The sequence below is a fragment of the Sebastes fasciatus genome, chromosome 6 (genome assembly GCF_043250625.1).
Source record: "Sebastes fasciatus isolate fSebFas1 chromosome 6, fSebFas1.pri, whole genome shotgun sequence".
In the NCBI taxonomy this organism is placed as follows: Eukaryota; Metazoa; Chordata; class Actinopteri; order Perciformes; family Sebastidae; genus Sebastes; species Sebastes fasciatus.
The window spans coordinates 21,541,666-21,568,740 of record NC_133800.1 but is presented as its reverse complement, the minus strand read 5'-3'; the positions used below and the strand labels follow the sequence as shown (position 1 = coordinate 21,568,740).

The window sequence follows — 27,075 nt, the reverse complement described above, 5'->3', positions numbered from 1 at the left end:
GTATCCTTATATTGGGGAGACATACCTCTGGGATAAATAAGTTCCCTCTCATGAGTCACTCGACACCCTCGCTGAGCATCACGTGATACACGCTGAGGGTGGAACGCCATAAATAGCTATTTGACATTATCACATTTACATACAGTATGCACAAGTGCTGTAGGCTAACTACCTTAGAAGGTGCTGACAAAATAAAAACAAAACGAGGAAGAAAGCAAAGCATGCAGTAGTTTATTATAGAAAACTGTATCCATCAAAAGAGTTTTTTTTAAGTTTCCTCTTGGCTATGACATCTTCAAACTGGGGATGCACCGATACCAGATTGGAAATCAGGCCGATACTGACTCAAATAGCGGGATCGGTGACAATGGAGCAGAGCTATTAAATACAATTATATATACTAGAATATACTGCTGCATTAAAACAGTACACCTGAATTCCTGTTAAATTTGAAGATTTTTACAAAGTTGCTGTTTTACGATTTATTATTTTAATAATAAACAATTCACTAAATATATATCTATGTATTAATTTGTTACATTTTGTTCTTCAAAGTTATGAAAGCAATGTTTAAGTCAAGGCTGATGTTGCGTTATACATAAAAGAATGATCCCAGTCACTTCCACACAGTGAGGCATACAGCTTATTAATTAAACACTGGTATTGGATCAGTACTCTGTATCGGCCAATACCCAAAGCCCAGGTATCGGCATCGGGACTGAAAAAGTTGGATCGGTGCATCCCTACATTTGACATTATCACATTTACATAATGCACAAACGCTGTAGGCTAACTACCTTGGAAGGTAGGTGACAAAATAAAAACAAAACAAGGGAGGAAGCAAAGCGTGTCGCAGTAGTATATTATATAAAACTGTATCCGTAAATACATTTTTTTTTCAAGTTCCCTCTTGGCTACAGCATCTTCAAACACTTAAAACTGACTGCAGGTTGTTGGTAGGAACCTTGATCACGAGACGGCAACTTGTGATGGCTCTCTGTGTGATATTCTGCCTGTCATTTTCGAGGGCGGCAAAAATCTTCCGTAGATCAATCCAGAACTGGCTTCCCAATAGCATCCCAACATCCATGTTATTGATTATTTTAGCGCCACGACAATAAACCAATATGACCCGTAGCCGAGCTGCGTTACTGCGGGAGATTAAGTCATAAAACAGAAGCCAGTGCCAATAAACTGCACTGTTTACTAGCTTGATATATTCAACAGAGTAAGAGATTATTCCTCTGTTTCTAATAGGGCTTGACACAGGCATGCATAGTTCCTCTGGATTACACATAAAGGTTGGTGATATATTACAGGAGGATCATCGTTACCCTAACTACTGTAACTAATGAGGCAAATTAGAGCGGCGATGTCGATGATTCTCGGGACGGCAATAATCATAAAGATGAGGAGGAAATGTAGGATGGGCTTTTATTGTTTTAAGGGGAAAAAAATGGGAAACCGGCCAAAATCAAGTTAATTCCTCTCGCATTAATTGGAGGATGCGAGTTCCTGTAAGCCTCTTTGAACATAAACTAAAACAAACATACTTGACTCACTGTGGCGAAGTAGAGTAAAATCCATTTAGTAATTAAGTAAATCTGCATATCAGTATTAGCCACTATTAGCATAGTGTATTAATGTTGAATATACAAATTCAGAGAGGTTAGAGTCAGAGTGGAATAATCAAAATAGGCCTTAAAGCTTTTAAATCCTAATTCAAATATATATGCTAATTAATCTGGATTAATGTATAATTTATGTAAATTATGCATCTCCTTTTAGGATTTATTTTTTTTATTTAGTGAATGTAGGCGGCAGCATCACTGGTTTATATCCACAAGTTCCCTTTACTTCTTGTTTTTCTCCTTTACCTTCCTCTTTCTTTTCTGTCTTTCACCATATGATTTTATCTCCCTCAAAACTCTGCACCCTGAGCCCGGCGACAGATTCCTTCAGCATTTCAATCGGGCGCTAAAAATAACCATCTTTTTCTTTTATTCACACTGGCTTTGCTATAATGCAGCCACTCTGCGCGGGCCGACTAGAGGTCAATCCATTATCTCACCACTACCCATACAAGCTGCTGTCTGACTCCTCAGCGCCAAACACAGAGACAAACCTCGCCACCCTCTCCCTGGTATACAATCTTCACACAGATTTTGCATTTCCGCATCCCTCCTTCAAAGGCGGAAATCTCCATAAAAGCTCTGTGAAAGGAAAAAATCTAATTGTTTTAAGTGTTATCCACAAAGACAGTTTATTAGCACATTATCCTAAGAGAAAATAATAATAAGGTTTCACTTTACGTCTAAAGTAATCACTTCCTTCCTGTTCATTTACAATGCACATTATTTATGTAGTATATGTTGCAAATCAGCTGATCCATTAGTACTTATTAGTAAGATAAATGATATTAATGTTTTGTCATGCATTACTTTATTGCTGCGTGCCACCGCTTCCTGCGCTTCAATTTCCATACGGCTGTGGCACTTTATCCTCCATCGGCAATAATGTGATTCTTCCTCTGAAGAGATGAAAGATCAATATCCTCTCAGGCCTGCGAGTTAAGGGGGAAAAGCAAGAAAAATAAGATCCTCCACTCCGTCCCCTATTGATATATGTCACCGTAAGATGGCGTAGATCATAATGAAATTGTTGAAAATGTACAATTTATGTGTCGATGAGTTGGCTTCCATGAGGTTTCCACGACGTTCCCCACAGGCCATTGTCAAACTAAAACCATTAGCATGTTCTGTGGGTAACATTAACCTTTCCACACGGGCTTACCAATATCTCATCACAGCCTGAGTCTCGCCGCCCCGCGCTTTTAAACACCGCTCGTTTGCGAGATTGGCCGCCTGCGAGGCCTTTAAAACATATATACGCGTTAGAAAAATGATCATTGGTAAAGTCCATCATCTGCTGCGTTTTCTGACAATTTCTTTGAGTTACAGCCGTTCGTCTGCCTTTTGCCTCTCGTCTCTTTCTGCTCAAAGACACAAGGCTTTTTCAACGGCCATCAGCGAGGCGTCATTGTCTTTAAGAGCATGTCGCCTCTCATGTTTGGGGTCAAGAGCTCAGGGGACGAGATGGCCACTCAGTGGAACAATCAGGGGGAAAGTATCGATCTATGAGCATTTGGCTGCCACCAATTCATGTACATTACCACTGGCTGGACAAGGTGAAGCTGAAATATCACATAAAATCCTAAATAATTATGAAATGCAGCTTTGGCAAATTAAATTTTCAGTCTTGCAGTTAATAAAAACGGGTTTTAAACAGCGAGCGACCACTTTAGAGGTTCGGAGTGGGAAGAACATTCTGCATTACCATTGCAATGTGTGTCAGCGCCTGCCTCTCTGCGTGTGTGTATTTGTGTGTCAGGAGGTTGATTGTTGTGGTGGTGGTGATCGTGGCTGCAGGGCTCCTAATGAAGGTGTGCGTAATAAAATCAGTGCACCGGGGTCCTTGTGTGCGCCCCGCCTCCCTCAAACTCCATCTGATTGAAAATGGAACAGCTGTGATGATTTAATTTACATGTTAATAACCAACGGGCCTCCAGAAAATCGTCCAATAAACGCCTTTTTATTACCGCCTGTATCTCCTACGACGCGGGGGAATGAGCGAGAAAGGGATTGAGTGAGGAGGGGAGGGGGGGAGGCGAAAGGAGAGGTGTGTAGGGGGAGAAAAGGCGACAGTAATTAATTGTTTTAAGCGATTCTATTAAAACAAAAATTATCTGGTGGAGATGTGCGCGGAATGAACATGGACTAGTTGGCAGCGACTAGCACGCGTGGGTTGGAGAGTAAGGGCAGGATGATGATGATGTGTGTGCGTGTGTGCGTGTGTGTGTGTGTGTGTGGGGGGGGGGGTGACGACTGTGTCTTTCCCTCTCAAGCTTAGATGTGAATTATTCTTTTCTACAGATTTTCATGAGCTCACTTTCAGTCTGGATTTCCATGATATCCTGCCAATCTGATTTCATCTTGTTGCCGTGGCTGAGACAGCATTAAGTTGTCAGCTTGGAGGGAATATAGACTTATTCATAGATGTGTGTGTGTGTGTGTGTGTGTGTGTGTGTGTATATACTGTATATATACTATTATACACTTATGCAGTGTCTGCGATTGCTCACAGCAGGATGCATGATTTTTTTTATGACATTCTGCGTGAAGGTTGGAATAGTTTAACTATGTGTTATTAACACCGCCAACCTCATCTTTACCATCATCATCATCATCTTTACTGCCCTCTTCATTGGAGAACTCACAGCAACGCCATTCAGTGGATGCCATACTGCTTTTTATGGACCCAGAGTGCCTGCTGGGAATAAATTCTTGACCACCATAAGTACTGATTCAAAGTCCTCTGTGTGAGGCTTGACTGGTGGCAAAATAATCCTCTGTCATTAACTTTTATATGCCTCCTGGGCAGAGCCGTTACATCACCGGGGCTAAAGCGCTAATAGAAACTCAGGATTTGTTGAAGTTTTTGCCTCTTGTTTGCCTGTTGTCCTCCGTGATTTAAACCATCTCCCCTCCCCTCTCCTCCTCATTCCACCTTTCTCTCTAAAACCACCCAGGGAACTGAGAATTCCTTCCCAACCAGCGGAGAATAGAGAAAGAGAAATAAGGGTTGAACCGGGGCTCCCTGCGCTCATCTTTCCCACCCCCTTTTCATTCTCTCCATCTTTTCTCCTCCTCCTCCTCCACCCCTCCTTCCCCCCACCGTGTCCCGGTCCTCAGAGAGGTGGCCCTGCCACCGTGGCCATTCATGTCATTGTCAGCGAAGCCACATGGTCGCGTCTCCCTGCTTCTCTTGGGACATGGGGGGGCCACAGAGACAGGGCCCTCGCTGGGTGGGAACAGTAATTAAAGAATAGAAGCAAAAAATATAAAGAGAAAGAACAAAAGGGAAATGAACAAAAGGAATAACAGATTAGGCTGGGAGGGGGAAAGGAGCGGGCTTGAGGTCTGTGGAAACCATTAGGGAATATTCCCAGGCAGCGTACAGTACAGCATAAGAGCTCAGTGGTGGGATCTATTAATGATCCAAATACCTCCAAGCCCTTCTACTACCACTCGCTGCAGGGGAAGATGTGCACGCAAAGGGTTTGCATCACCGTGTTGTGTTGCATCGCGGAGCAACTTGGAAATTCATCCCACTGTCACGAGCATCCTTGTCACCTCTTTGATCACCGGGTGTTCATTTTATTGACTTGGCTTACTGCTGGTGTGTGACATTAGAGAACACAGGTTGGCTGGGGTCCTCCCAGCCCTCCGAGATTTGACACAGTTAGAGTCGTAATGCATTTGGTGCCCCAAGGCCTCGTCACGCCAAGAAGGAAAGCCAACCCACAAACAACACCTAAAGCTGTTTGCCTTTCAATCCGTAAAGCAAAGAGATCTGACTGTGACATTGCAGAAAGGCAGAGAGAGACAGAACCAAATTTATGCTAATAGAATATTGTTTAGTGGGCTTTAAAAAAAAAAACATTCCTCCGCTATGTTGTGTTCGCAGCTGGGACTGCCAGGGGGAGAGGGATACAGACAGAGATAGTGAAAAGAAGAAGAAGAAGAAAAAAAACAAACGCAGAGGTGGCAAGGAGGTAAACAGAGAGATCATGCCTCCATGTCGCACATTCCAAGACAGATCGGAGAAAAGTTCTGGGGTGGTTCCCAGGAAGCGCCAACTTTGGAGAGGTAAAAGGTCACTGTATCTGGACAATGACGCCAGCTCAGCGTCTATTGACGGGGAGGGGCCAGGGGCATTGTGGGAAGGGCACGGAGTGGCTCTTACTGCCAGTCATGGTTGTGTAGTATTTGCATGGGCTGCCAATCACCTCAGAAAGGAATGCACTCGGGTCAGGGGGGTCAGGCAGGCGGAGTCGATCCGAGAGTGAACACAACAAGCCCTGACGCATCAGGGATGATGGGCTGGTGTGTGTGTGTGTGTGTGTGTGTGTGTGTACTGTTGTAAATGGTAAGCTCAAACTGCAGAGCAAATAAAGGCACATATTGCATGGCTCAAAGTAGAACAAAAGCACACATCAAATGATCGGTTCTATCAGTTTATAGTTTGTTCAGGTATGAGTCTTACCAGGCTGGTCATATAACATCAGCACACCCTCTGAAATCAAACTCTTCAGCCCCTCGAGCTACTTTAACTCTGGCAACCATTTCAAAGTTTGTGTGACAATCGTAGCAGGGCCTGCAGCTCGCCCTAACCAGCCTCAGCCCCTCGCTCTGACCGTGAGCAGTTCTGTGAAATGGAAGCAGGAAGAAAGCAAATTGTTTGTGCCGTGGGCCCTGACAGGAGGCAACAGCACCCCAGTATTAGCTAAGGATAAAAGTAATGGGATTTGTAGTGGTGAGGCAGCGTGTGTCGCAAGGTGCTGTTGATGGGTGATAGGGGTGAATCGCCGCCTTTAAAAGCCGATAAGTATCTATGTGAGAGAGGGAACAGAGAGCAGGGCAGCGTAGCAACAGAGCCAGGCTCAGATAAATACCTTTTTCCTGCGACATGCTCCGTGTGTCTATATCACTTGTTATCCATGTATTAGGATTTTGTATCCCATCAACGATTAAATTACATTATATAACATTTATTTTTATCTACATACTCTACAGACAGTCAACACTAAATCTATTAGAACTGCAAATCACGACCCTGTTGCTAAACCACAACAATATTGACGATTTTGTTGTAAACCAGCATTGCGTATAATAAAACTTTCTATATTCAGCTGCTACAGCAGCATATTGCTGCTAACATGATACAAAAAAATTAAAAAAAATGTTTGCTCAGTTTCTTGTTATAACAAAAAACTTTTCTTGTGTTAACAAGATCATCACGTTATAACTAAATATTTTTCATTTTATGGCCTTTACACACCGGGGGCGTGACGAATAAACGTCATGAAAATGTAAAATACTCGCCTAGGAATATTACATACAGTAGGGCTTTTATTGTGAAATGGAAGAATGGAAGGAATGAATGTGGTCTGTGCTGTCTTTGTCAAGGTCGAAAGGAGTAATAAAGTTTGATCGTCCTAGGTCGGACTATGGAGCCTCCAACGTGACCAACGTGATTGGAGCTCAAGAAAATGTACCTTGTTCCGAAAACAAAATTATGCTACTTTTTTTGCAGTGTAATATTCATTCTGTATGAAAGTACTCATGACAAAAACAACAATTCGAAAAAATATATTGCCGTGTGAATTAAACGCTCTAAAAAACGATGCCGGTGTGTAACAGCCCTTATTATGACTTACTAAAACCTTTTCTCGTTATATCAGGTAACTTCTACAGACAGCTGCCACATGTCTGGATCAATTGTGAAATATGTTTATCAATCATGTTATATGATCGCTCTAGGCTACACTGTCTCATTTTTCTCAACACATATGTAAGTTTGGTTTAGTGAAATAATGTGACCGTTTCATGATAAAACAATATAAAGTGTTATCACGCAAAAATAATTTCGTTAAACGAGAAACATTATTTTTTGTTCTCTAAACATTTTTAAATTGAAGACATTATGTTTCAATTATCATTCTAAAGGTGCGGTGTGCAGGATCTGGCGGCATCTAGCGGTGAGGTTGCAGAATGTAACCAACTGAAACTTCTCCCGTGCGCTAACATGTAGGAGAACTACCGTGGTAGATACGAAAATGCGAAAACTTGAAAATGTGAATGTCCCTATCCAGAGCCAGTGTTTGGTTTGTCCGTTCTGGACCACTGTAGAAACATGGTGGTCGACTCCGTGAAGAGGACCAGCTCCCTATGTAGATATAAACGTGTCATTCTTAGCTAAAGAAAACACAACGATTCTTATTTCCAGGTGATTATACACTAAAGAAAACATACTTAGTAATATTATATTCCATTTTTCCCAATAGATCCTCCTAAATGTTACACACTGTTCCTTTAAATACTGCAAACCCTCAAAATTCAACAACTCACAGGATTCAAGCAAACAAAACAACTAGCATAATTTAGTTTTTGGTTATTATCTGACATCTTCTATGTTCACGCTTCAGCTCTTTATTACCGTCTTTAGAAGGTAGAACTATTTAATTACCAGATAAGCTACACGGCAGCTTAAATATGAAATACCAAACCAGTCAGTTATCACCGTTCTCTCACACTCACTGTGCAGTGGCACTTCCTCTCAGTAAAGACCATAATAACACAACTCGGACTACATGAATGGAACAGAAGCAGAGAGAGTGTGGAGGTGTGTCGAGCCGGGCAGTTAGCGCCGGAGTCAGAGCAGTGCAGCGAGCCCTCTGACCACGTCTGTGGAAGCGGGTCAGCGTCAGCGGGCCTTCGGAGCTCAACACTGCTGATCTGTGACTGCACAGAGCGAGAGCTGAACAGCAGGTGGAGGCATGGCCTGTACTCACTGCTAGTTGTGCTGCTGCTGCTGTCCAACCTGCAGAAGCCAAATATGTGTCAGACAGGTGGCGTCCAGTTTGGAAAATGATTGAATAGAAGAAAACTGAATTCAATCTTTCTTTTAATCAACTGCAAATAGGCTGTAAAATAAAAATGAGCCGTATTTAGGATCTACTTTTACTGCTTTTTAACTGATTCGATGCGCATGTGTGCAGCAGAAGGGCAGCAAAAATAATGACCATCAAATGAAAACAAATACTACAATTACTTTAATAATATCAGATGAACCTTTCCTCAAGTTTAATCAAACATCTTAATGTCTTGTGTTTATTTTCTCGGGACACCAGTGGAGCGTGTCCCCTAAGAGCCTGTATCTCGCTACCGCTCTGCTTTCCTGTCAGCCACAAACTGGAAACATTGGTTCTCTCCGCTACAAAATTTCATCCTTTTTAAATTAAACCTACAAAAGAACTCCTGAACCCGTGCGCTTGAAAAATATACAGACATGTTATCCTTTGCATTCAAAAATACACATACTATCAGTGAATGTTTGGAGAGAGAGGTGAGGGAAGGGGAGGAATAAAAAAAAAGGAAAAGGAGCAGAGTTTCTCATATTGACTCAGCGGGCGCTACGCCACGCAATTAGTCCAAACTACGACGAGAGGGAGAGGCGGGGGAGAGAGTGAGATAACCCAAAAAATAAAAAGCTGTCTGTGGAAAATTTGGAGCACTTCCCAAAATACACAAACTTTCCCGACGAGCACATTTCTTAGGTATGTTGTAATCTCATATGGCTGGCCTTTTCTGAGCCCCTCCGTGAGACTTCTCTCTCCTCTCCGCTCAGCTTTCCAAGCCTCCCCCAGCCCCCCAGACCTCACCAGTCTACTTCACAGTCTGGCCTAGTCTCAGGCCCCCAGCCCCTGCCTCCGCAAAATCCCCTTCCAAAACCCACTGTCCACACATGGCAATCATTAGGCAACTCTCTTAAAGAGCAACATTATACCACCAATTGCAGCCTTGCATGAAATTTTGATCACTTAAACCCATCTTAAAGAGGCAGCAGCCACTTTCTGCTCCACAACCTTCCTTTTCTCTCCCTCCATGAATGGTAATGCACTTACCTCTCAATGGTAACCCCCCCGCTCCCTCATTGTACCAGCCCAACAAAGCCAAATGAGGCTTGTAGCCACTTATGAGGAGCGGCACCATTAAGGGACACTCTTTAAATAAACCTCACGAAGAAGAAGAAACGCAACGCTTTGTGATTATGTGTCGGTTAGTTAAAGGGTATTTTCTGCTGCATTTGCTCCCCTTGTAATGAAATACATACGAGGAAAAAAAAAAAGAACAAGTCTCGACTTTTTTTTGCACAAATCATTCTTTAAAAGAGTACATCACTGCTTGCAGCGCTGTGTCTAACTACTGTACCTTGTTATTCTCTGTGAAGAATAGCACGCCGCTAAGTGAGTAACGACAGAATTGCGGGGAAGAGGCTAAATGGGGACTATAGAGGAAGGTGGAGAGACGAGAGCAAGAGCCAAAAACCCCGCTGAGCTCTCTCGTAAACAATGATTAAGGCACCTCAAGCAGTGGCATGCCCACTCTTTGCCACTCACCTCACACCACTGGCTAATTAGCCGGGGCTTTGCTTTTTACTGCCGGCTTTAGTGTCATAAAATTAACACATTTTGCAAAACAGCGGAACCAGGCTCAAAACTGTGGCGAGGGTTTAACAAGCCTCTCCTGGGTGAAACGTTTGTCTCGCATAAGGGGAAAGAGCGGAGTCCCTACAGGCCAGCTATTGCCATTTGTGGGGCAAGAGAGAGGGGAGGAGAGAGGAAAGAAGGGGGAGAATGAGGAGATAAAAAGCAGGGATGTAAGGAAAGGAAAGGAGAGGAAAATGGACTGGGTGAAGAGGGGGATTAGGGCTCCATGTGGAGCCGTTTATCCCGAGGAGCACAGGGAGGAGAGATAAAGCTCCGGAGGGCCCCACACGGCCCCTCAGACGGACCCGGTGCCAGGGGAACAGCTTACCCTGCCTTGTGCCCAGCAGATGAATAGGATTTAAGCAAAAGTAGATTTCGCTGAACTCTTCCCCTTCCATTCATCTTGTGTCTAGAAAAACTTTCCCCGTTCTGAAGGGGGAGCCACGGCGGAGACAATGCCGGGTTGTAGATGAGCCGGAGTGGAGAGGAAGACACGGACAGTCGCTTTGGTGTTGGAGGAGTTCAACTGGCACGGCTGCCAAGATTAGGAAAGCCATAATAGAAAACTGATTCATAATGAAACAGTGCTCAGTTCATACGGAGAGTAATGTGAATCAAATTATGTTCTTTTTTTTATTTTGATGTACTTACTGTAGTCTCAGTGGCGGAGTCTGGAAACAATAATTTTACCCTCATTTTTTTTTAAAACCCGTCCAAGTCTAATTACCACGCAAAATAAGCCGGAGGGAAACATGGGTTGAACCAAAATCTTAACATATTTACATATTATGGGTCTTTAAAACACAATACACACAGGAATGGTATAAAAAAAATGAAAAAAATGGACATTTAATCGCTACATATCTACATTACACCACATCAACACTGAGGCTTATCCCACTTTAACTTGTTTGCAGAAGATTGCAGCGCAGTTTTAAATCAGATATTCAGCCGTTACTTGGCCTCTTCGATTTTCCCCACTAATTTTTTTTTTTTTTCTTGTGTGGCTGCATATTAAGAGGCACAACGTCGTTTGGAATGCTGGTTTCTATTTTTGAAATGTTCTGAAACGATGTTTGCATACATTTGCATAGCCAAGTGCAAATTGAGCCATGAATATGCAAATGCAGAGCTGATGTCTGTGGCAGCCTCCGCTCTGCCAGGTTTATAGAAGAATTTGTTTACACACACACACACACACACACACACACACATGCACACGCTTACACACTCCCATATGCAGATTTCCCTTCGCCCCTTCCATCTCTGCATGCTCGGGGAGGACTACTTGTTTAAAACATGATTCTAAAAATCATTCATTTGCTTGTATTGCCTTATTAAGTTGGTATTTTCTGGGTGCTGTTTTTCTGTTGATGTGCTGGCCTGTACGCGTTTTCATTGCCTCATTAAGGTGTGAGATGGACTGCGCACTCGCATAAAGGTCCTCTAGCTGACACTGAGACTAGACGCCAGCTCATGCTCAGTGCAGCCGGCCCCTCAAAATAAAGTCTGACTTAATTTGTTTACTGTATCTGTGGGCACTCGCTCTGCCACCCTCTTAGCGCTCCCTCCCACTCTCCCACTGTCTTTCTCCTTCTGTTAACCTCAGAGCCATTAGAGGCATTTGGCATGAGAGTTTTTAAATAGAACTGTTGTGAGCACAAAGTCTGTATCGTGAACTGTATACTGGTTGTTGTTGGAGCTTGTGATAAAACAGGAAAAAAGGATCATACTGGAGACACAGTGCGCACTATAAGTCATCTCAGCCCTTGCGGCTCCAATCGGGAGGTTCATCCCGATCTGGCTACTCCACTTTATTTCTGTCAGAAGCAGTTATGCTTTTGGCTTTTTAGAACGCTGACAGGTAATCATTCATCCTCACATTAGAAGTTAACGTTTTATCGAGCATTATTTTTATATAACAATGAGATCTAAAACCAATATCACGCCAAAGCGTGTAATAGACCCGCATGTCCACCAGAGGATAGCGTGTCAGTGTCACGTTTTGCCTTGCCTAGGCAATATACATGCGTGAATATTACATGCGTTTATGAAGGTGTAGTACTAGCAGGGGGCAACAAAACCACTTAATTACGTTTAGGAAAAACGGTGTGGTTGACCTTGAAATAAGTATGTAAACAAGTACAATACGTACGGAAACAACGTAACATAAATACTAGGGCCGTCAATCAATTAAAATATCTAATTGCATTATTATCGATAGTTAATCACGATTAATTGCAAATTAATCACACATTTTTTATCTGTTCAAAATAAAAGGAGATTTGTTAAGTATTTAATACTCTGGTCAACATGGGAGTGGGCAAATATGCTGCTTTATGCAAATGTATGTATATATTTATTATTGGAAATCAATTAACAACACAAAACAATGACAAATATTGTCCAGAAACCCTCACAGGTACTGTATTTAACATATAATATGCTCAAATCATAACATGGCCAACAGGCAACAACAGCTGTCAGTGTGTCAGTGTGCTGACTTGACTATGACTTGCCCCAAACTGCATGTGATTATCATAAAGTGGGCATGTCTGTAAGGGGGAGACTCGTGGGTACCCATAGAACCCATTTTCATTCACATATCTTGGGGTCAGAGGTCAACGGACCCCTTTGAAAATGGCCAGTTTTTCCTCGCCAAAATTTAGCGTCAGATTGGAGCGTTATTTAACCTCCTTTGCGACAAGCTAGCATGACATGGTTGGTACCAATGGATTCATTAGGTTTTCTAGTTTCATATGATACCAGTATCTTCATTCCAGCTAAGCTCGCTACAACCTAAAAATCGCTAATGGCGTTAATGTGTTAAAGAAATTAGTAGCGTTAAAATGAATTTGCATTAACGCGTTAACTTTGACATAAGTACAGAAAACACGTCAATAACGTAACTTACAGCATAAAACACGGGTCTCCTGGTTGAAAGTCCTAACTGAAAGTTTACTGGACCCATCGACCTCCCATCCCGTCCACCATAAGTGTTCTTTCTCACATTTTATTCTTCGTCACTAGCTCTGAGCGTAGCATGTTTACGAGGATGCATTGCAGTCAGTTCTAGTGGTGCAACAGTTCAACAAGCCCACGGTTCGGTTTGTATTGCAGTTTTTGGGTCACGGTTTCGGTTCAGTTTGTTTTGCACATTAGGAAGAAGAAAAACATAACCATTTCTAATGTGTTTTATCTTCAAAATATATAACTACATTTACTGATTAATAGATAGTAATGATGATATTTTTATATTATATGAAGCCATAACACTGATTTTATACATGAAATAAGGAAAGTTCCTTAATGGTGAAGTAGGCCTTTGTTCAATCTTCTATGTCTCTGGCACATATCAAATAATTAGCAGGCCTGTATTTAATAGTGGTGCAATGGCTCAACATGCCCAGGGTTTGGTTTGTACAGTCATTGAGCAGTTTGGTTTTGCATCCCTAGTCAGTACAGACTACATGGAGTACAAATGGCATGCCAAAGACCGGCGTTCTTATTACATGCTTTTGCCTTGCGTATTATCGTGTGATTCACATGCTTTTTCGTGCGATTTATTTATTCTAAAGGAAAAAGAATTTCAAACGTCTGCAATAAGTCTGTAAGTGTGTGTAAGCCTAATGTATCATTTCTTCCCTGCTTAGGTGGATTTTCAATGGCCCTCTGATTAGAGGTGGTCCAACATTTGTAATCCTTCATCCAGCCCTTAATGGCTTAAGTTGCGGTTCCTAGCTGATTGGCAGCGAGTCCGTGCACACTGTTATTGGATAAGGGGCAAAACAACAGTTTAATTAGTGAATAGGAGGGAGAAAAAAACAAAAACCTTGCATTTAAGTTTTCAATGAACCCAATTATGGGCAAATGGATGAACAGCCAGAGACACAATAGGAGCCGTGTTGCTGGCAACGCTCGCCTTTACTGGTGCACTTATAGGCTTCTGTAACATCTCGGAGGTTTTTTCTTATGATTCTGTGCCTCCATTTCAGATCTCAGTGGGGATCCCAAACAAAGCCGACGGAATCTGCACATGTACTCCAGAGAAATTATGCTAATGAAGGGAAAACAAAAAAAGAACCTTATCATGGCGCTCCATTCCCCTGAGCCCCAGATTAAAAACTCATTCATTTGTTAAATATTTGACACATCTATGCTTGAGCTTTGAGCTCGGGGATTTGCCGAGTACTTCATATCAACTTGTGTGGGAGAAATGCCCCCCTCTGATACTGTCACAGACAACCTGGCACATGTACAGAAGGCCAGACAACTGCGTGCGTGTGCATATGAACACAGATCCCGCTGTAATGTGCTTTGAGCTGCCTCTATGTAGATAATTCTTTGTTTATGCATGATTCTATAGGGGCTTATTGGCTCACTACAAAAGATAGTCTTAAACAAGATTTTAATCTCATTATTCTAACAAACACAATGTATTTATCGCTGTCTAGTTGCTGAACATGCAAACGACCCCAGCCATATTGTGTTAAGTGTCCTGCCAACAGGTGTTGACCTAAAGTACCACCAGCTACAGTATTAAACCCGCTAATTCCTTCATACTGAGTTGTGTCTAAACACTGCAACTAGACCTGAGCCCCTTGCATATTTAAAACACATCAGTTGCCTGCACCCCGGGTTAGCATGTGAACTAGACACGGAACTGCGCAACCATGAAGGAGGGATGAGGGGAAACATGGGAGAAGTAATGCAGCAGGGCACGAAGCCATTACGCCTACCCCGAAAATAATTCACAGGGGACAAAGCAGCTTTACGGCTTCATTCCTGGATAAGAATAAAAGGAGGGGGTTAGGATTTTGTGGAGGGGGGATTCAGGGAAGGGAAGGGGAGGGAAGGGGGGTGGCATAATTAGATGATCACAAACTGTACCAGCGGCTCAGTTTTCACTCTGTGGTCCAAATTACAAACCGTCATATTTTTAAAGTCATGCTGACATTCTTTCGTCCCCCAGCAGCTGCCAAGAACAACCGAGGCCGGGCTTGTCTTGGCGTCTGATCAAAAAGAAGGACCCGGTTCCAGTCACACAGCAACTGAAAACATTTACACAGCTGGGACCCTCGAACCCTGAGGCCGCCCTGCCCTGCTGCAAGGACCTGCGCTGGGGCAATGGGAGAGAGTGAGAGAGGGGGAGGGGGGGACCAGGTGCTTCTGGGGAATGTAGGAGGTCCAAGGATGGAGCAAAGGATAATGACCACTATGAGCTCACTGTTACTCGCCCGCTGTTCCCCTTGTCCCACAAGTCATGTTTACCTCCGCCCCCGTTTTGATGAAAGGACAAAATACACACCCCGAGAGTGAGCACAACAAGAAACACGTAGACAAGCACACGTGCGTGCACAGTCATGCAAACATGCACGCGTATATTTGTGTGAAAAGCAGGTATTGATATTGTGCTCTCTGAGTTTATGGCTGCGCCCATGTGTCTATTGTGGGAAGTGTTTCTGTTTGAGGAAGCTGTGTTTGTGTGTTTATACGGAGCTTAGAGTAGATTTCTCGACTGGATCATGGGGGATAAAGTCCTAGATAAAGTCTGCACCGCACTGCATGCAGCATATCCGAGGACTAAATGCACATACCAGATGAGCCGCACTTTTTATGCATACATTCATAAATATACCAGATGTTTGCATTAATGCCATTTTGACTCCTTCACAGATCTGCGTATTGGGAAACCATCAGAAGGAAATATAATATTGCTTTACTCTGGCTCTCCTCCCTGGTCAACAGTTCAGCACAGGAGGTGGACGCACATACACCTGTCATGATCAGCACTAAAAAGCGTGGAGCTTAAGAGAGAAAGTCCCAGCAAAGCTCAATTTTAGCTTGGTTTCATGGAAATTGTGGGAATTTGATTGCTTTAGCATATGAGCACATTCTTAGAAAGGCCTTGTGAGGGGGGGTGTCAACAAATCTGGATTTTGCCTTCAAGCAGCCCTCCTTTTACCTCTCAGTACCAAACAGTGAGGGGGAGGGGGGGGGGGGGGGGGGATCAGGTTAAAGTCGAGGTTTAAACAGTACAAGTTTTGAATCCGATCCAGGTGAGAGGGAGATGGGTGAGGGGCGACTTCTGTATGAGAAACGTATGGAGAAGAAAGGTAGTGTTTAAGTGATGGTAGTGGAGAGGGGGGGGGAGGGGAAGAGCGATGAATCCAAGGCTGTCTTGACCCCTCGCGACCTCATCCCAGTAACTCTGAAACCCCAGAGGAGCAATGACATCACTCCCTCATTCCAGGACAGAGAATCAAAGCACTGCGGTGCTAGACCATCACTCTGCACACACACACACACTCACACCAAACTATTAGACCCCATTTCTAATGTGTGTATGTGCATGTGACCATTCACCACCATGGAAACAAGAGAAGAAGTGGGTGGGAACTTCTCCTAAGTAGAACCAGATTTGATTTTCAGGCATATATGCCCACCATTTCTTTTATGCTTGATCTCCTCCTGAAAGCTGCTCCTGTGAAAGGCATTTCTCACTGAGAGGTAGACATATGAACTGACATGACCATGACCTATCGCTTCAAACACCTTATAACTTTTTCCCCTTACCTATGTTTCCACAGTTAATCCTATAAAAACAGGCATACAGTGTGTCATGATTTACGATAGCAAAAAGTGAGAAGACTTAAATATCTCAACACCACAGACCACCAGACACCAAAGAAGTAATTCATCATTGGCCTATGCAGCCACTATAGAACTATGGACTATTGATATTTGGATATTTTACAAATAATTCCTGTATTTCATGTAAGTTTTTTGCTGACGTCCCCCTGCAACAGAGCAGTTAAGTACTACAGTGAACTTATAATGTATGGCAGTTTGCCTCAATGAAAATACACATGCAAACATCAGGACAGTATGAGGCAACACTGCCAATGTGACATGAATGAGAATTATGAATCGACATGAAGGATTAACCACTAGATGACATTAAGTCATTAAAAAGTAGCCTAATGGCCGCATAACATAAGTGTGTGACCAAATGACTAAAGATGATACTAATTAAACATCACTGTATGGGACACCCTGTGTTTAAGAAATCTAGAAATGAGCTCATGTCTTTCGCAAGCGAGGCATTTAAATCTCTTTCACAGTTCCTCTGTCTGTGGTTACTTGGTAAGTATAAGTGGTTTTTGCAACTATAAGTGACATGAGGGTGGAGCTGAGCACAACTGAACGCTGAATAAAACATTTTCATGGGACCGAAATGTTAAAATGAATTCTGATGAACTGAAAACACACTGTGAAAGGGTTAAAGTTGTAAGACGAAAAATGCGGACAACTCCCAGACCGGACAACTCCGTGGTAGCGACCTGTCAATCATAATTCATCATATCATCATAATTTACTAAATGAACATCATGCTCTGTTGAAGAAGACTTGAAACTAGCAATTGAGACCATAAACTCATGTTTACAATGTTTACTGAGGTAATAAATCAAGTGAGAAGTAGGGTCATTTTCTCATAGACTTCTATACAATCAGACTTCTTATTGCAACCAGAGGAGTCGCCCCCTGCTGGCTATTAGAAAGAATGTAGGTTTAAGGTATTCCTGCATTGGCTTCACTTTTCAGACCCGGAGTTTGCCGCCTGGTTTCTCCTATTTCCAGTCATTGTGCTAAGATAAGCTAACTGGCTGCTGGCTGTAATTTTACTGTTCTGTGAGTGGTATCAATCTTCCCATTTAATTCTTGGCAAGAAAGCTAATTCCAAGCATATATATATATCTAAGCTAAGCATATTTCCCAAAATATCAATGAAAAGGCGTTGACATCACTTATCTAAATCATTAATCTGTATCATTTAATGTTAGCCTCAGCATAACCATCCATTTAAAACCTCAACAAAACAAAGCCAACACGGTATGCTGCACATGGTTTCACTCTCACCTTGTGTGGGTTAGATGGGGTAGGCCTATAATGAAGAGCCTGGAAAATGACAACATGCTAATTGTAGTAACTATCTGATTGGTGTAATAGTGCTTTACGGGTTATGTGGTGGGTAATAAAGTGACAGTGCGTTTAGCTCCAAATGATGCGGAAGACGCATGCTGAGCTGTCTGACGCTGGCAGAAAGGACTGCTCAATTAGGGAGCAGATTTAAGATGAGAGCGTCGATTCCCCAGCCCAATTAATTAGCACTAGAAGAGAGGAGAGGCAGCCAGAGAGCAGAGGAGAGATTTAGCCAGGAAGTGCCCACCAGGGACTCACTCTCGTGCTCCTGCTTCCTCACCCTTACTCTATTCCATGCTCTATTTCCCTCCTTCTCCTGCTCATTCTTTTATTCCTACGCTGAGCTCCTCTGACTCCTAGTTCACCTTATGCTCTCCCTCTGTCATTAACAGCCTTGTAGAGGTCCAAGACACCAGTATAATAGTCTGCTTTTGATAACACTACCTTGTCCAATTTGTGGGTATTCAAAATTCATTGTAAAACATTCTCATTAGGTAATTCTGAGCAAAACAACGCTGCCAGGTGTGGTGGCAGTTTCTGTTAAAACAAGACACAAACCAACGTAACAACTTGTCTTTCAGTGAATTTAATAAAAAGGCATACATTAATAACTAAAACATCTGCAGACAGACTGCAGATGGACTCACGAGCACAGCCACCTGTTGTGGACTGTGGCAAGTGAGCCCCGAATACAAAGAGTAGTCAGTATTTATACATTTAAAGCATAACATGAAGATAAGTGCAAAGAAGAAAAGAAGAGAAGGATAGAAAGTGTATCAATGCGTCAGCACACAGCAGACAACAGAGCATCACAAGACATAACAAGTATTTCAGCAATCTGTTGTTTGCAGTTACAGAGAACTAAAAGGTCAGGTCACTGTCCTACGGTGACGAAGTTGAACATGTGAGGCCCTGAGATTGTCTAAAGGTACACTGTTAAACTGCAGATATGAAAATTGCCATTACACTGGAAATACAAAAGTTTTGGCTCTACAGCAAAAGAGGCTCGCTTCAGAACCAGTCTGTGGGTCCGTCATTGCAAGCACATGTTACACAGCAAACATTGTTTAAGCTCAAAGAACTTTTGGTTTCAAGATCTAAAGATATCAGATGGCTGAATTCCAATGCAATGTGTATAATACGATGCAAAAGACATCTAAAAATTTCCATCTGATGTCATAGAGCCATAAAAATGGCATCTAGGATTACTTTAATGTAAGATGACTTACACACCATTAAATATTCCACACAATATAAGCATATGGGTCATGCCTCAGTGAAGTGCTGGCACAAGCACATACAGAATATATATGTTAACAGTGTTTCATCTCACTGACACCACTTAACCCTGCATTAACTGATTTTTTTGGGGGGGCGATAAAGTCGATATAGCAAATGTGTTAGAAAAGACTGGCTTATTTATACACCAGCACATACGAAGCAACGGTATAGCATTCAATTTAAGTCGTCATTCTGTTCACCTGATTAATATAAGTCCAATATTCACCCTCCTTTTAGCTCTATTTTGGTCTCCCCCGACTCCTGGTGGAAATATCTCACCCTAAATGCTCCACTATGTTCACCAGCTGGTCACTAACTTTGTCTGTTAACTTACTGATCTTAACAAATTCTTTTTATAAATAGTTTAAGTCTTGTATTTGCAATAAAAGTCCATGAAGCCTATGTGTTACTCTTGTTCAGAAGGGCTGCATTAAAGTAGATGTTTTTAATAACAAATGCCTTGTCCAAAAAGCCTAGATATAAAATATTTTGTGAACATATAATATGAATGTACCTCAGTAGTTTAGGCCTAATGTCCACTGTGGGCTGATGCGTTCATGGTCAATATTTATCTAACATTGCTTATGAGTCGCAATGTGGTGTGAATGGGTAGCCTATTACTTTTATTACATTATTACTTTCTATCAAGTGGAAATGTTCACATGATATTGTTTTTTCTACAGTGTACATTGCCATATTTTTCCATTATTCTCTTTTCTTATTATCCCATTTATGTGCATAACACAAACTGCAAAACTTTTTGATCTGTATAACTGAAACAAATATGCACTAAAAGCATGTGTGGCCGGCCCAGCAATGTAAACAAAGCAGACAGAAGCTCAGACTTCATGCTCTGCTCAGGTAGACATTTCTCCACTATATCTTTCAAATAGCAAACAGTTGTTTGATGCTATATTAATGCTCTGGATATGGCATAGAGCACCTTTATAATGGAGATATTTATACTGGGAACACTGAGGTGCATGTGTTTATTGGTCCAAAATAGCAAGTAATGCCAAGGAGAACCAGCGGAGATGTTTTAATGTTCATCTTTAAATAGTTTGAATTGAGCTTACAGCCTCCAATCATATCAATAACAGCTCCTTCTACAATGTAGCCTATTGGTGCAACACAATTAATGGCTCTCCTACAGTCATTCATGTCTATGTTGTCAGAGTTAATGCAGGTTTCATCAAACCAGGCCATGGATTTGTTATTATAATGCTTTTCAGATTAGTTTATGATGATGCCAGACCTTTCCCTTGGGCTGCAAGCTCAACAATACACTGGAAACCAATTATTTGTGCCTAAAAAAAAATACCAATCTGCAGCATACATATTTATTATGGGATGTAGCCGATACCTGCGATGGTTTGTCAATAAGCAAGGGCTGTGAATATATTGTGTCTGGACCCATGACCCCGCCTGCCTGAATGTCAGATAACTTACACTATTACTGCCACAGCCCACCGGCCATCTATCAAAACACAGCAAAAACGTCAATACCAGAGGCTCGTCCCAAAACTCTAAAAATTACCCTGGTTAGAGGGAGGAAAATAAAAACCAATCAATGTGTGGTCTGAAAGGAAGGGCCAGTCCTCACTGTGCTGTATGAATTTTTGATGCCTCTGCTGCTTAAGCTCCAGACTATCAATTACGAGATAAACAGGGTCTAGGTGATTGTTGTCATGGTGCACGGGGCTGCCATCCAATTAGATCGCGTGCCGACTAATGTGTTAATATCTTACATAATTGGTGTTGGGGGCTATTTTTTTCTCCCTCTCTCAAATGCCAGGCTGATCCTTATAGAGACTAATATTACGCCATTAGCACAATCTTATCTGGGCAAAGTAATATAGATGAAATATATAGAAACGTACTGTATAACTCAAAAACCCATTCCGGTGGCTTGACAGACTATTTTCTGCATGTTTCCTAATCATCACCTTTTTTAGGTCCTGTTTTCTTTCCTATGTCAAGCCAAAAATGTAATCAATAATATAAACATAATGTTCCTGCTACAGATTGTTTTCAGAATTTTTTTTATCAGTTTTTACACTTGGCTGTGAAAAGGCTCGCAGATAAAACAACACCAGCTTTGTTGTCAGTTTTTTAGGGGGAGAGATAAAACCTATAGAGACTGGGAGAAAAAAAAAAGATTTGGGACAGAAATAATGAGATGAGAGAGGAGAAAGTAAAGAAACAACAGAGCAGAGAATATTTGTAAAGAGCAAGAGAGTCAGAAAGGAAGAGGGATAAGGGAGAAAAAAGAGAGGAGAAAGAGAGAAGGGAGCGAGGGATGAGACGGCTGCCTGGAAAGACGATTAGTATTCATGCGGCGTGGCGCTCCAGAGAGGATTAATGGACTCTGATGCCTAATATCCTGGAGAACAATTAATTTGCCCACAGTTTTGTCATGGTTGAAAGTCAAATGCTGGAACAGATCGATGCGCACAGCCGCCAGTGAAATCGCGGCAGCCCCTTCTGCCGGGCGCAGAATTTTAATTTCATCATCATCATTTTCCCCGGCTGCCACCCTCGACGAAGCTGTCCCTGACATGGCTGAGAGGGCCGCCACATCCCAATGGTGCACACACACACACACACACACACACACACACACACACACACACACACACACACACATAAAATCACAGTGAATACACAAATATGCAGCACATACACACACACGTTCAGTGTATAAGAACTGCATTCACACAAACATACACACACTCCTTTGATACAGACAAAAATCAGCAGGCGCATACATATGAATCCTATCCAATACACTTTTGCATCAATCAATGACGCAGGATGTGGGGGTAGAAATACAGACGAGGCATTTTGAATCTCTCCTCTGTCCTAACTGCATGGCTAATCATACACACCTCATATCTTCACTTTCATCATCCACAATACTCGTTGACAGCCGAGAATCTCGCCATGGAGCACAAAATCACACCGCCGACTTATTTTTCCCGTGGTTATATATTGTAAATTTGCGTAGAAGAAGAAAAAAATGACAATTGGAAAGAAATGTGAATATGGGAAAGAAAAAATCTCATCATACATATTTCAATTAGTCTTGAAACAAGATTGTGGCGTAGTGGTGCATACTATGTAACTGTGATGTCATTGACCCAGCCACAAAGTCATGTGACACCCCTCAATTCCAGTCAAAAAAAGAATGACGGGAAAAAAAAGGAAATAAAAAATCTTGGACAATCACATTGCAAAGCGCTGACGACGTATCTGTATGAATCTAGATCTTCACCAGGAGCGGGCCCAAACGCTAATAACATCAATAACACAATCACATGTCGACATCACCGTCGGCAACGCAGCGTTGATCGGCACGCATCGCCGCACCATCGTCAGAGGCGGTAAATATTTCATCAGGGATGCAGATGTGTCAATTAAAGCTACGTAGAAGCACAGCGAGATCCCCCTCGCTTTATTTGTCTTTTAGTTTCTCCGCCTAGCTCAAGGATATTCTCATTAGCACATTAATGCAACACAAATGAGAGGGACACGGGAGACAGCCGGGAAGCCAAGTGGGAAAAAAATAAAGATGTGCTTTTTGGAGGACGTGCGCCACTTCATGTGGGCTAGCATAGGAGCTAACTGTATGTGGCTGATTCAGTAGTGAATCATAATAAATGAATAAACCACACCAACAGAAAAGCATACATGATAATATACATTTTTTTTAAGAACTTTAAAGTTGAAATATAGTTGCGTCATAATCTGCAGAGAAAAGGTGGTATCCAACTATCACAAGATTCATTTTTTTCTTCCTCCACACTGATCGCCTGCTCTCTTCATGACTAGCCGCTCTGTTCAGTATTATCTTACAGCCTTCAGTTCCATGCTTTTTGTCATAGTTAGCCTCTGCGGGGGAGAAAAAAAACGTAGACATCATTCTATGAATTATTAAAGGCGCTGGCGCTAATTTATTTAATGAATTAAGAAGAGTCCGGTGGGGGGTATTTCAATAATGGAGCACTGTTAGTAGTGTTTTAATAAGGATGGCACACACTGATTGGGTAATTACATCTCAGCTCTCCCCATGCTGCTTCACTCTGGGGCCACAAGAGGAGGAAGCAGTGTGACAGTGGAGAAGTTGTCTGGCTTCTATATTTATCATAAAACACACATCGTGACATGTAGTCCTACTCGCTGGCCTCCCATTAGAGATGGAATTGGGTTGTGCCTCACAGCAGTCAAATGGGAGGGTTATTGGATAAATGGGAGCAGTGCGCAATCAATCAACAAGCAAATGTTTGTGTACGTGAACCGGCGTGCATGTGTACATTGTGTCCACTTGCCTTCATTTTTCTATTTATGAAGGGGTTAGGGTCGAAATGGAATTTTTCTGTTGCTACAGGAAAGCAAAAAGAAAAGTTTTTTTTTCCATAAAATAACAAAATTACACATCAGACACAAAAAAGTCAGAAGTTAACAATCAACCAAAGTATCTTTTTTTTGCAACAACTTTAAGTGTATGTGATGTACTGTATATCAGTTAAAGGTTTACATAACATAATACTACCAAAGTAATACAGACAATCATCATTTTACAGCTACAAGCCTGAAATAATCACAGTCATTACATTCATCTTAAATCCAACCATAATAAATCAGCAAGGCCGAGTTCATATAAAGCATGCAAATCAGTGACACTAAAATGTAATGTCAGATAACAAACCTTTATGGTTGCTATGACTACAATGCAACACGATAAAGACACTCTATTATTGCTACTATTGTGCTATGGCCGTACTTGCATGAACTCATGATACTCATTGATGCATTATACATGCAGTCATAAAGCATTAGAGATGTATCATACAATGAATTTAAGCACCAGTGAAGCAATATAAAAGCTATTTGTCATAGCTAATGTAGGGCTGTGTATTGGCAAGAATATGATGATACGATACGTATCGTGATACAGGGGTCACGATTCAATATATTGCAATATATTGCGATACTGTAAGTAAGGTGATATATTGTGATTTTTTTAATCAAATTTTATGAAAACTGTCAAAGTATAGTATGTCAGTGTCATAGTATAAAGAACACACCATCATATGCATAAAATCGGAGTTAAAAAAAGGTTACTTTTTATGCAATCAGAACAATTAGATCTGCATTTGCATTTACCACAGTCTCTGTAACATCCAACATCATAGCACTACTTTGAGAGGGCACATACACTGAGAGGGCGCATCTCTTCGCAAATGAAATTAAGTATTGACTGAGATAATCTTTGCATGTAAACTATTAATTTAAAAAATCAATAGTGTTTTTGAGGATTGATACAATACATAATATCGTGATATTCAAAATCATCTTTAAACTGACAAACATAATAGGGACGTCAGACCACAGAGAGGGACTTCGCCTCTCTATCTAAATGTGCAGACTGATGCCTGTTTTTTATTTTCATCGTTTGAATAGGGAGCACATGTTCGGTTAATTAATGCCATAGGTTACATTCAATTAAATGTGATGCGTCCAACTGAGTTTAACACTGTCATGTATGACCTGTAAAACACCACCAAGTGTGAAGAGGACCAAAATGCAGATCATTATAATGCTATTTTTCACGACATCATCTGTTGTTGAAGTGCATGTTTACAGTAATTAATAACAGCAACGCCTTTCAAAACTATGTAATAATCTTCGGCCAAAACATCACTTCCACTAGCACTAGCACTTCCAACACCAAGCCAATTGTCTAGTCTTTCTGTATATATTAACTGTATATAAAAGATTCGACTGCTACTCTGTCCAAGCCAGAAATACAAACAGGTGAAAGGGTGAGAGACACCTGTGGGGTGAAGAGACAAAAAGCACAAAAGAAATCTATACATTTTAAATAAAAAAGTGTGCAAAATTGACACATGTATTGCTGCACTAAAGCATCGAGCACTTGTTTTAAATTGCAGGAATAATGCAAGTATTAAAATACACAAGCCATAGGATGACAGTAAAGGTGTCCAACCTCGTATAGGATAAGAGGAGTGATCAATCCTGTTAGTGCTTGATTCTTAACACTTCTGCCACTTAAACCAAAAAGAAAAAAAAATGAGAAGGACCATAAAGGAAAGTAGATTGAGAGAGGGAGGAAAATAATCATTCCTCAGCAAAAATGTCAGGCTTGGTTATGAATTTTTTAGAAAGCAATAAAGCCCACAAGCCTCGCCTGGCTCTTGTCTCACCGTTCAACACATCCAATAGCTTGCATTGAGACGGAGAGAAGGAGGGAGGGAGTGAGAGAGAAATGAAGACAGAGACCAAGAGAGAGAGAGAGAAAGAGAGCGAGAGAGAGAGAGAGAGAGAGAGAGAGAGAGAGAGAGAGAAAAAAAGAGAGACTGGGGGGGCTTCATTGGTCCGGGCTGGGCCTGTAATGGGACTGGATCCCGATCAATAGAGACGCTCCTCAGGCCATTCGTAGGCGTAATGACTTTAGGTTTCTCAATAATTAAGATATTGTCACTGTGCTGACTGCAGGGTCAGCCAATCATTAACCCCATGTTAAATATGCCTTTGTTTTAATTGCTTTGCCTTAACTCCTCCAGATACACGGGGAAGAAAATTAAAGGGACAGCAACCCTTTTTCTGTATGCATGTACGAGAGTCAGAGAGGGAGACACAGGGAGAGATAGGAGCCCTGAGGCGGAGATGTATGTGTACCGTTGAGGTGTCTGTTTTCAGCACGTAACCAGCCTATTAATTGTCCCTATTTTTAGCTTTTGGAATACATTCTTTCTTTTAACAAAGACGTCAACTGCACCGTGGCAAAACTTCCTGTTCTCTTTAAATATAAAGGTATACTTCTGGAGGTATGACATGAGAGGAACCAACCTATTTTCTTTCCTTTTGAACACCCATTCTATTCTTATGGAGGTCGCGTCATCTGAATTTCATTTGGGTGTTTCAAAGGCAGTGTGAGCTTTACACATTGTCTTTCTGGGCAGTGAGGCTGAATGTGGAGCCAATGGTGGTAAAAGAGGGGCGCTCAGCTCTTCTGTCAGACAGGCACTAGCCTACTCAGACGGTAATATTCCTACCTCACTTCCCCCATCCCAGCAATCACTCCCAGCCATTCCCGCCCCAGCTGGGTGATGAGAAACAATGAATTTATATCCGACGTGCTGCCATTCTTTTCTCTCTTCCACACAAGAGTCCCGTGCTTCCCTCGCTCCCCTCTGCCGCCTCGCCATTGGCGGTTGGTAAATGGACTAAAGCGCCACTCAATAGGCCGATGCACTCCGTCAAGGCGAGGGGGCTTGACCTTTCCTGGCGTGGGGAAACGCAATTCATATCGGCCCCGGACCAGCTGCCCGCTAAACGAACATCTCATCCAATTTCCAGACGCTTGCAACACAAAAAACAGGAGTGGGGGGCTGGGTGTGTGTGTTGGGTGGTGGGTAGGTGGGGGAGAGGGGCTTGTGGGCAGGGAAGTCCTGATGGATTTTAGATTGGTTTCTCAATTTCTCTTCACTCAGAAGAGGCGGGGGGAGAGATGAGACAAAGAGGAAAAACAAACACCAAATACGTGAACGCGCACGCACACACACACACACAAGACACACAAAGGTTGCTTAAACTGACCTCTTGATTTACTGATTATTTATTTACTTGTCAGGCTGTTTATTATTCCCAGTTGTTAAATGATTTTATGGGATTTC

General features: G+C 42.0%; 1 long non-coding RNA gene across 1 annotated transcript in view; it reads right to left on the bottom strand.

The window, feature by feature from the left end:
- Positions 1–223: 223 nt before the first annotated feature.
- Positions 224–27,075, bottom strand: part of LOC141770201 (uncharacterized) — a 116,663-nt gene continuing 89,811 nt past the window's right edge. The window contains exons 3-4 of the long non-coding RNA XR_012594462.1: positions 2,442–2,563; positions 224–2,213 (exon numbers count right to left, since the gene is read on the bottom strand). This is a non-coding gene — a long non-coding RNA (uncharacterized LOC141770201). The remainder of the gene's footprint in view (positions 2,214–2,441; positions 2,564–27,075) is intronic.